Here is a 12263-nt window from a genome sequence, read left to right as displayed (position 1 = left end):
TTAATGTCTACCAAGCAAAAAATGTGAGCAAATGATAAAAACTCAAAGGAAATGCAGGGAAGCAGATTTGGCTCAACTGATAGAGCATCCATCTACCATATGGGAGGTTCAGGGTTCAAACCCAGGGCCTCTTGACCCATGTGGTGAGCTGGCCCACGCACAGTGCTGATGCGCGCAAGGAGTGCCATGCCACACAAGGGTGTCCCACACATAGGGGAACCCCAAGTGCAAGGATTGCATCCTGCAAGGAGAGCCACCTCATACAAGAAAATCGCAGCCTGCCCAGAAGTGGTGCCATACACACAGGGAGCTGATGAAGCAAGATGACGCAACAAGAGACACAGTTTCCCAGTGCCGCTGACAAGAATGCAAGCAGACAAAGAAGAACACACAGCAAAATGGACCCAGAGAGCAGACACTGGGGGGGGGGGGGGGGGGGGAGGGGAGATAAATAAATAAAATAAATCTTAAAAAAAAAGGAAATGCAATGTTTAAGACTGTGTTTAGAAGATTTGGTTATAGGATATTTTAAATAGTATTTCTATTTTTGTTTGTTTTATATATTTATAATATGTCTTTTTCTTTAATAAGTTTGAAAAAAATAGATGTATTCAGGTACTTCATGTAGTTATTCAAAAATTGTTGATACATTAAATGAAAGATGCACACTATACACCTAGGTACTGCATGATTGCAACTGCATAAGATCTAAGTAGGCAGACAATGATTTGCAGGGTGATAGGCAGAAATTAAATTAGCTGTGCTAGGCTTTGGAATCAGAATACTTAAATTCAACCCTTGCTCTGCACTTGCTAGCTATGGGAGCTTGGGCAAGTTTCTTGACCTCTCTGTGCCTCTGCTTTCCCATCTTTAAAATGATAGAAAAATAATGGCCACTACTTCATTAGTTTGGCATGAGAATCAAGTGAGTTAATACATGAAAAATCCTCAGTGTACTGGCCAGCAATAGAAAGCATTAAAAAAAATGGTAGTTATTTCATTAATAGGCTACATTATAACATGATCTGACCCCTGGTAGGTGCTCAGCAAATATTACTGCTGAACAGTTGCCACCAGTGTTGATTTCTCCACCTTTAGGCCTCTACTCTGAGCTCCAAGGCTAATAGTCCAAGAGGAATTCCCACCAAGCCACCCCCCTACTCTCTATTGTCCTCTCCATTGTCTGTGTCTGTGGTCTCAAGGCATCTAACCCTTCCCTCTTACAGCACTTGTCAGTCCCCTCTCTGTAATTATCTGTTTGCCTGCCTATCTCTTCCACACCCCTTGAATGCAAGCTCCCCTGGGACAGCGATCGTCCTCATTCCTCTCTGTGTCCCCAGCTCCTAGCTCAGAATCTGGCACCAAAGCAGAGACTCAATAAAGATTTCATTGAACAAATAAATAAATGAAAAGTGAAAGAATGAATGAAGGAACAAATAGCTGGCCCTATCACTATGTGTTCAGATGAGTTCATCTGAGCATAATCTGAGTAGCTCTGGTATGTCTGCCTCAGTGGCCTCCATGCTTCCAACTCTCTGCTAATGGGTATAAATGCCACCCAAGTACTGCAGAGGGGGACTTTCTCAGCCGGAAAGCTTTCTATTGTGCAGGACACAAAAGCAAAAGGGCCATTTTTAAAATCTGTGCAGGAGCTCAGATATTAAACTCTTTCTGCTACCTACACCACATGGAGCAACCCTGAGACTAGGGCCTAATAGTGGGCAGCCTCTTTCTGAGCCCTCTTCCCAGTGAGCCCATCATTATTATGCTTAGTATGGAGTGCCAAGGAGAGAAGAAAATAACTGCGCAAGGCTCCCCATGAGAATGTTTCTCATTACTTGCCACTTGAGCCTACTCCAACCAGTGAGAACCCCAAATAAAAAGGTGCAGATTGTCACACTTCCTTTCGTCCTTTAAGCCTGATCAATCTCTCTCTCTTTCTTCCCCCTACACACACACACACAGAAACACACCCCCCATTATATCTATGCATACAACTGTTTGTGTGTGTGTGTGTGTGTGTGTAAGTCTGTGTGTTCCTGATATACTACTATGTCATGATTTTAGAATTTGGAATGTTTTCTATATTTTTCAATTTTCTATATTCCCTAATGTTTCCATCATTGAAAAGCTTTGATCAAAATAAAACAAAACTTGATGTAGAGATGTAGTGAAGGAAGAAAATCCTAGGAGACGATAAGTCTGTCTACATGGCATGGAGATTTTTTAAAAAGGCCTATTTCCTTCCAAACTCTTGCAGTCCATATTAAGAAAGGTAGTTAGTGTAATGTAAAGGAAAGCTCGTTGGGACTTGGACATTGGACAAGCTGGGCTTGACAGCTGTTTCTTCAGATTATTTAACTTCTCAGAGTCTCAGTTTCCTTATATAGGGATGATAATACCTACTTCACAATATTACTGTGAGGGTTATATGATAAGAATTTTTTAAAGTATGTTGATAAGTTTTTAAGTTTTTAAAAATGTTTTTATCTAAATTAGTAGATCTTAAACTTTTTAGGTTTTTTCTCCCCTTCCTCCCTACCCTGCTGTTTTCCTGTCTGAGTCCATTCGCTGTGTGATCTTCTGTGTCTGTTTCTTTTTGTCTTCTCTTCTTGTTTTCTACTCTAGGATTCACTAGGATTCAATCCTGGGGACCTCCAATGTGGGAGAAAGGTTCCCTGCCGCTTTCACCACCTCACTTCCTGGTTTCTGTTGCATCTTGCTTTGACTCTCCCCTGTATCTCTCTTTTGTTGCATCGTCATCTTGCTATACTGCTTGCCATGCAGGCCTGACTCACCTTCATCAGAAGGCCCCAGGGATCGAACCTGGGTCGGTAGATGGAAGCCCAATCACTTGAGCCATATCCCACTTCCCTAAACCTTTTGTTTTTGAGAACACATTTTTAATGTTAACTGTTTCATGGACAACCCTTCCCACCTGCCCATCCCCACATAGGATAGTAGTTGATTGAGAAAATAAGTGACAAAAAGCTACAACAAATTCAGTAATTGCTTTACATATAAATATGAGGTATATTGTTTATTCAGTCTATACATATACGTGTGGACCACTTATGTGGACTATTTCCGTTCCTCCCACCCCCATCCTCCACACCTCACCACCCCTGTCTATCATGCAAAGATAGAGAATCAGGGATATAGATAATTTTGTTTAATAAAAAAGTTATGCTTCAAGTATCTGGGTAACAACCTGAATTCTTCACTTTGTGGCGAGAAGCAGATTTAGCCATTGAAGTTTGGTACAAGGCTGTATTTACTAAAGGAAATATTTACTAAATACTTTCTCAAGAAATGGGTATCTTTGGTACAATATCCAGGCACCAGTTCATATGAGTCAATTAGAGACTTTGTGAGTGCACGTAAGTGTGTGTGTGTGTGAGCACGTGTATGTTGGGAGAAGGGAGAGTGGATGAGAAGTGTACGAAGGCCAAAGGGCCTGCCCCTGAATCCTGGCTAATTGCTTCCTTTTAGGAGAAGCGCAGATGATAGAGCAGCCTGACCTTTGCTGCATGCTGGTTCCTGCAGATGCAGTGGGAGGACTACTGTTGATGCAACAGACATGTGCCATACATGCACATAAACAGGTCTGGAGTCTCCAGAGCTGTCAGCTTAGTTCCTTTCATGAGTCTTAAAACTGAATCAGAGAGAAAACAAGGAAGGGTCATTCTTAAGATCTGTGATTCTTGTCATTGCTTGAAGTAAATATGAGGCATCTGGGAGAAGCAGAGTCCATATTTAAAAGTTTACATAAAACAGAACAGGATGGGGGCATTGGGGAGGGGTGGCTGGAGATGCTACAGAATGAAAAAGGAGAAAGAGCTTCCTTTCAAAATATATTTAGAGCTGCTGCCACTCATTATTCAGTAAGCATTAATGAATCTAAACATTCTATGCTGCCACCAGTACAAACATTACCAAACTTTACTTCAAAAATGATCCTTGCCCCCCACCCCTTCACTCTTTAAAATAAACCAAAATCAAGGGAAGCAGACGTGGCTCAACTGATAGAGCATCCACCTACCACATGGAGGGTCTAGGGTTCGATCCTCAGAGCCTCCTGAGCCGTGTGGTGAGCTGGCCCACACACAGTGTTGCCACGCACAAGGAGTGCCATGCCACGCAGGGGTGCCCCTATGTAGGGGTGCCCCACGTGCAAGAAGTGCACTCCACAAGGAGAGCCGCCCCGTGTGAAAACAGTGCAGCCCGCCCAGGAGTGGTGCTGTACACATGAAGAGCTGACACAGCAAGATGACACAACAAAGAAGAGACGCAGTTACCTGGTGCCACCTAACAATGCAGGCGGACACAGAAGAACACACAGCAGATGGACACAGAGCAGACAACGGGGGGAAGGGGAGAGAAATAAATTAAATAAATCTTTTTTTAAAAATTAACCAAAATCAAAAGCAGATTTCTTGAGTATAAATGAGTTTGCTTTTTCCTCTAGAATGTGCATGTGAAGATGCACTCAACTAAAAGATATTCTTTTTTTTTTTTTTTTTTTTTTTTTAATTTTTTTTATTTTTTATTGAATTTGTAATAATATTACATTAAAAATATATATGTGAGGTCCCATTCAACCCCACCCCCCACCCCCCCTCTCCCCCCCCCCAACAACACTCGTTCCCATCATCATGACACATCCATTGGATTTGGTAAGTACATCTTTGGGCACCTCTGCACCTCATATACATTGGTTCACATCATGGCCCATACTCTCCTCTATTCCATCATGTAGGCCCTGTGAGGATTTACAATGTCCGGTGATTACCTCTGAAGCACCATCCAGGGCAGCTCCATGTCCCGAAGACGCCTCCACCTCTCATCTCTTCCTGCCTTTCCCCATACCCTTTGTCCATTATGTCCACTTTTCCCAATCCAATGCCACCTCTTCTATGTGGACACTGGATTGGTTGTGTCCATTGCACCTTTATGTCAAGAGGAGGCTCAGATTCCACCTGGATGCTGGATGCAATCCTCCCATTTTCAGTTGTAATCACTCTAGGCTCCATGGTGTGGTGGTTGTCCTTCTTCACCTCCATCTTAGCTGAGTGTGGTAAGTCCAATAAATCAGATTGTAGGTGCTGGAGTCTGTTGAGGCTCAGGATCTGGCTATCACATTGTCAGTCCAGAGATTCAAATCCCCTAAATATATCTTAAACCCCAACATTAACTGCACCTCCAGCACATTAGCATGAAAGTCTTATGAAGGGAGATCCCATCTGAGTCCAGATTCATCACACATAAACACCATTTCCAAAGAGGGGCCATCTGCCCTGGTAGTTAACCCCATCGGCCATGACCGTAACTCCCATGGGTCTCTTTAGCCCTCAAAGGAACCAATATCTGGGGGTTGTATCTGCTTTATCTGTCTCTCTGACTCTGCTCAGTTGTGCATGAGGGCAAACCTTCTGCCAGCCTCCAGACTCTTTTTTAGAAACTCGTAGCCATATAAACTCATTTCTCCTTTCCATTTCCCCCTTACTTTAGGTCAAACAGCATTTTAAAGTCATGGTATTTTATGTAGACATGGATATTCTGCTGATCCGCATTGAACCTTCCGTATAAGGTCATTTTCCAGTTGCATCATCAGTTGGTAGTTGATAGTGGTCCCTCGTTGCCAGGGAGGCTCATCCCCGGGTGTCATGTCCCACGCTGGGGGGAAGGCATTGCATTTACATGCTGAGTTTGGCTTCGAGACTGGCCACATTTGAGTAACATGAAGGCTGACAGAAGGAAATTCCCAGGCACAAAGTTGCTCTAGGCCTTGTTATTATTTTGGGTTTATCAGCTCACAAGCATAGTCATTAGTATCAGGGGCTCACTGTTGAACCCTCACTCCCTCCCGGTCCCCACTACTGTACCTGGGAGACTGTCGCTGCTCCCCTAGGGACCACCACAGAGCACCACTGGCCAGGAACCCAGTACCCCCCCTACTGTGGTTTTTAATTTTTGCCACTATGAGTATATCCAAACATTACCATGCACCCTGGACATATGTTCTGTACAGCTCCCTGTCAGTCATATATCACCTGTCATTGGTATCCCATACCAGTATCCCTCCATTGCCATTGTTGAAACACTCTGTGATCCAGAACTCCCCGAAATTTGAAGCCCAATATAATGTCATGGTCCCTTACTAGGGAATGGCATATAGCGATGAGTTTAAAGGATAGATAAAGAACTTGGATAAAGTTAGATAAAGAACTTAGATAAAGAATGTTGACTTGAAAAAATTCCACATCCTATTTTTTTCTTTTTTTTTTTTTCCCCCCCCCCCCCCTAATTATTCAGCTTTTCTTCACAGGAGTCCTAGACCACAGCAATGTATATATATAATATACAGCACTCCCACACATCCACCAGAAAACCTTTTCCCTTCCACAGTGATACTCTTACGCTCTATTCATATCATATTTACTTAAAGTGATGTACAGAGTCTGAGACATTAGCTTTCTAACAAGGTGACATCTGTGTTTACATTATGGTGCATACTTTAGGATACACAGTTCTTTACATTTTTAGTTATCCTATGTTTTACATTATGGTTTACATTATCAGTCTGTCATCTCCTATATGTTATGGTGTAATATTACATGTTTTATATCCATCCTTGTGTACTCTCAAGAAACTCCTCTCTTACCCCCCATTTACTTTGGTTCCACACATTTAACGTCCATTTTCCCTTCCACCTTGGTGCCCTCAGTGATAGCCAACCTCCGTTTCCTGAGGAGCCACTTCCAGAGATAGATGGAATAGTGTTCAGGGCCTAACTTGCTCAACTGCCCCAATGCCCTGGGAGCCACCCTTTCTCTCGAGGGATACAGTTCCCTCTATTGGATGGCATTAGTCCTCCCCAGGATGTGGGTCCACCCCCACTCTCACTACTTGGGTTTCTACCCCATGGTGTCACCCACTCTGGCAGAATGAGCATTTAGACATTCCCCAGGAGCCCGTCCTGCATCAGACCCTCCCCTCCGAGCATTCTAAACAGGTAACCCTCTTTATTATATTTTGATATGATTTTCTCGGCATTTTACTCTCCACCAACACCTGACCCTCTCCTGGTTCGTATGCTACCCCTCCCTCCCCCCACTTTTGGGCAACGTTACCCACCCGTCCCTCCCCAGCCACCCTCAAACCCGCAAAGCCCCAAGCAAAGGCAACCCCTTGCCCCCCTTTTATCTCTTCTTTGTGTTCATACTTACCACCATCTCGTCTTAAATTCCACCCCTGCAGACATCGGCTCATATCCTTCCTCCACCCTCCGATTTCCTGCAAGCCTATCGTTCAGTCTCTTGCTATCTAGGGCAGCTTGTTTATTTCATATCATTGAGGTCATGTAGTATTTGTCCTTCAATGTCTGGGTTGCTTCACTCAACATAAGGTTCTCAAGATTCATCCATGTTATCACATGTGTTTGTAGTGTGTTTGTTCTTACAGCCGAGTAGTATTCCATTGTGTGTATATACCACATTTTATTGATCCACTCGTCTGTTGATGGGCATTTGGGTTGATTCCAACTTTTGGCAATAGTGAACAATGCTGCTATGAACATTGGTGTACATATATTGGTTTGTGTTCTTGTTTTCAGTTCTGCTGGGTATATTCCCAGCAGTGGTATTGCTGGGTCATATGGCAAATCTATGGCTAGTTTTTTGAGAAACCGCCATACTGTTCTCCAGAATGGTTGGATCCTTCTGCATTCCCACCAGCAGTGGATGAGTGTTCCCCTTCCTTCACATCCTCTCCAGCACTTGTATTCTTCTGTTTAAAAAGTTGATTTTGATGGTCATACCTTATAGTGATCTAGCCATGTTACACTGGAAGCCGTTCAGACACACTCATTTCATTCTCTCATCTCAATAAAGCTTAACCTATTAATAAAAGGATTGCATTTATTTAGAGTTCAAGAAAAATGCACCAAGACACAAAATGTGATATATGTTTTCTTAAGTGATATATATTTTCCACTAATTGAGATTGGAGACATGTTTTATGTGGGGGGAAAGTGATCCTTCTACAGAATCAAATTGGCCTTTAGAATACAACAATTCTTTTTTAAAAACCTCTGGTTTCTGTGTATGTAAGGGTGTGCATAGAGAGCTCTGAAAGAATACATGCTTGACTTCTACTGTGGCTACCTCAGGGAAGGCATGTGAGATGGGGGAGAGGTCACAGGGAGACAGACTTTCCCTGTTTGATCTGCATATTCTGTATTCTTTGACTTTTCTTTCACAATAAGCATGGGCTACTTTTACAATTAATAATTCAAATATAAAGGCAACGAGGTACCGTGGAGAGTAAACTGAAAGCATCACCTATAATACTATGAAAAGTAATTTACATTTTTTTCCTTTTTATAAAATATTGGAGAATAGTACCATGAATCCCAATGTACTCATCACCCAGCTTCAACAAATCTTGTTTCATTCCTACCCACTCCCCACCAACACACAGGGCTAAATTCCGTTAAAGCAAATCCCAAACATTGTATCATTTTGTCTATAATACTTTGTACATTTTAGGCTGAGAGTTAAATTTTGGAACAGTTTACATGAAGCTTTTCAGGATCATATCATCTTCCTAAAAGATGTGTTTTCAAAGAGGAAGAGATAGCAAGTTATACAAGGATGAGAATGTGGTTTTCTTTTTTTATTTATTTCTTTCCCCTTCCCCCCCGCCCAGTTGTCTGCTCTCTGTGTCCATTTGCTGTATGTGTTCTTCTCTGTCCGCTTGTATTCTTGTCAGAGGTACCTGGAATCTGTGTCTCTTTTTGTTGCGTCGTCTTGCTGTGTCAGCTCTCCGTGTATGTGGCACCATCCCTGAGCAGGCTGCACTTTTTTCACGTGGGGCGGCTCTCCTTATGGGACACACTCCTTGCTCATGGGGCTCCCCTACGCAGGGGACACCCCTGTGTGGCAGGACACTCCTTGTGCGCATCAGCACTGCATGTGGGCCAGCTCACCACACGGGTTAGGAGGCCCTGGATTTGAACCTTGGACCTCCCATGTGGTAGGTGGACGCCCTATCTATTGGGTCAAATCCGGTCCCAGAAAGTGGTTTTCTGAGAATCAACACTGGCCTTCTTGTTCATATATTAGACCATACAAATCTAGACCACTTAGTCAATGTCTAAGAAAATGTAGTAAAAAGAGATGGAATCAAAGAACAGCAGGTAAGTCAGAAAAATGAGTTCAAACAGATACATCTCCCCATCTGCCACTTCTGAGCCTTAAAGCAAAGTGTGGAAATACTCAGTTTCTCACCAGTTAATTCTTCACAGCTAGGTCTAAGCAGCTGAGAGAGAAGAAATAGTTTCTGCAACCTGACAAAATGACTGATGAATTATTCATGTAGTCACAGAACTGAAATATGCAACCTATGGCTTCCTTGAGTTTCTAGATGACAGATGACCCTAGCATCAGCCGTGCTTTAAAATTCAGGCCAAGGCTTTCATGTTCAACTACTATTGCCCATCTTAGCAAGGCTAAAGACTTTAAGTGCCCTCCCACAAGGCTGAGGAATGACCTAGAGAGATGCCCATGCTTCCCCCTTTCCACCATAGCCTTCCAAGTCCCCATTCACATTCAAGAATCCGTTACTGGAACAGGATTATTGACTTTCTAAAGACTACCTCTTCCCTTCAAAGCAGAGAAGCAGGCCTTAGTCTGAGGCTGTGGCCGTGGTTCAACCCCTAACATTTTGTCTAAATGTGAAATACCTTTGGCTTTAAAGTTTTAAAAATACTTTTGCACTTCTTTCTTAAGCTCATGAATCTGGGTAAGAAACAGTTAACCTTACCATGATCTCTGATTGTTTATCAAACCAGCACTCACCAACATGGACATTTGTCTAAAATTGGCCTAAGTCAAAGCCCTTTCACATACACAATTAATTTCACCCACACAATTCTTTGGTGTGCAAACTTGGCAGTCAGTTCTTACATTCATCTTACAGATGGGAGATCAGAAGCCCAGAAAGGGTAAATAATTTGTTAAAGATCTCAGAGCTACAGGTTTAAATCCAGGTGTTCTGATTACTAGTCTACTGCCCTTTCTACTAAACCAAAGAGTGACCATTTTCAGGCCAAATCCAGACCTGAAACATATTTTGCCAATATCTAAAGATCAGGAAATTTTTCATAAAAAATCTAGATAGCCTGCTTCTTTTTAAAAATGATAGGGCAGAAGCCACACTACCTATATTCCCAAAGAGCAGTGATTTGGCCGGGGTTGAGAAACTTATGGTTTTGAAAGATAGGACATGACCTCTCAATTTCACCCCATTATCCCCTAAACTCACTTTTCTCATTTACATTCTCAGCCTGGCCTCCACAGGCCTGGCTTAAAACCAAGCTTCCTGTCAAATTTATAGAATTTTATTTTGGAAACTCTTGAGCTAAAATATTAGTTGGCTATATTTGTCATCTGCCTTCATTTTCTTCTTTTTTTGTCAGATAAGCAAATAACAAGCCCCAAATCATATGAATTTAGAGCCTTAGGCTGCAAGCACATCCTAAGTGCCACATTACAGACTTGGCTCCCGCCGTGACTACAATGATTGCAACAGTTTGGATACTTAGGAAATCTCAATTTGTCCTCGTTAACTCTGTAAATTGTACTCTCTTGAAAGTAGACTTTGCTGTTGCTTGGTCATTAGAATACTTTTTGATGAGGAAGATGACTTGCCACAAGTTTGACTGTCAGGGATGCCTAGGCACTCAACAGCATGTTAGGAATGGACTCAACTAAAACAGACACTAAATCACAGGTTAGCTGGTCCCCACTGCAAAGAGAAAACAACAGAGAACTAAAACTACACAGTTGAGTAACCAATTGGACAAATATTCTGCTTCTCAGTGCTGGTCAACCTGCCCCCACATCTTGCTTCCAATTTAATAGAAAATCTCTGGCAATGGAATGGAGGTCTGGAGAGAAAGAAGGTGTCCGGAGGACACCATGCACATTTTTTTTGAGGTACCAGGGCTGGGGATTGAACCTGGGACTTTGAATGTGGGAAGCCAGCGCTCAACCACTGAGCACATGGGCTCCCCTCCATGCATGTTTGATAACCATCTGCTCTCCTATTTGGAGAAGTCAGCAATGGTGATAATCTGTGTGCCTACATAGGTCAGCAGCTTCCCTTTGGCTGGCAAATGCGATCCATGCCGCCATCCCATTTCTTTCATAGCCTTGTGATCTTAAAAAGGATGGGGTCAGCACTTTTTACCAACAATTTGTCAGATGATACGAAATTATACAAGTCTGGAACTTTTGTGTTACTCTAGCTTTGACTCTGAAATTTGATTTTCCAATGATGGTATTTGGTCCATTGGAGAAAATTACATAATGATAATGATGAAGGCATGTGAAATTGTTGGAAGGGCCAGGTTAATCTGAAAAGGTTAATTGGATAAAGCTCCTTTGTGTGGATCCTTTAAACACGAAACAAAAACTTGGGGGGAAAGGCCATCACTCTCAGTCCCCATGCTCTTGGACTATATAATATGGTGAATTTACTGTGGGACAGTAAACAAAAGGGAGTTGGTTCTCGGAGGGTCACCACCAAGATGCAACTTTGTTACTGTAAGGTACCCACATAGGAGTGCAACTTTCTGGGTCATCAGAACCTGCAGCTGTGAAATGCAGATACTACTTCTTTTAAAAGTTGAGCATACGGGGGTGCTCTGTCTTGGTCACTAGGGGAGCAGCGGCAGTCCCCCAGGTGCAACGGTAAGGACCAGGAAGGAATGAGGGTCCAACAGTGAGCCCCTGATACTAATGACTATGCTTGTGAGCCTATATGCCTGAAATAAGAACAAGGCCTAGAGCAGCACTGTGCCTGGGAATTTCCTCCTGACAGCCTTTATGTTACTCAAATGTGGCCAGTCTCGAAGCCAAACTCAACATGTAAATGCAATGCCTTCCCCCCAGCGTGGGACATGACACCTGGGGATGAGCCTCCCTGGCACCGAGGGATCACTATCAAGTACCAACTGATGATGCAACTGGAAAATTACCTTGAATTGAAGGTTCAATGCGGATCTAGCAGAATATCCCTGTCTACATATAATAACATGACTTTAAAATGCTGTTTGACCTAATGTAAGGGGGAAATGGAAAGGAAAAATGAGTTTATATGGCTATGAGTCTCTAAAAAAGAGTCTGAAGGCTGTCAGAAGGATTGCTCTTATGCACAACTGAGCAGAATCTAAGAGACAGATAAAGTATATACAACCC

This window comes from Dasypus novemcinctus, chromosome X (genome assembly GCF_030445035.2).
Source record: "Dasypus novemcinctus isolate mDasNov1 chromosome X, mDasNov1.1.hap2, whole genome shotgun sequence".
In the NCBI taxonomy this organism is placed as follows: domain Eukaryota; kingdom Metazoa; phylum Chordata; class Mammalia; order Cingulata; family Dasypodidae; genus Dasypus; species Dasypus novemcinctus.
This window is presented reverse-complemented; position numbering follows the sequence as displayed.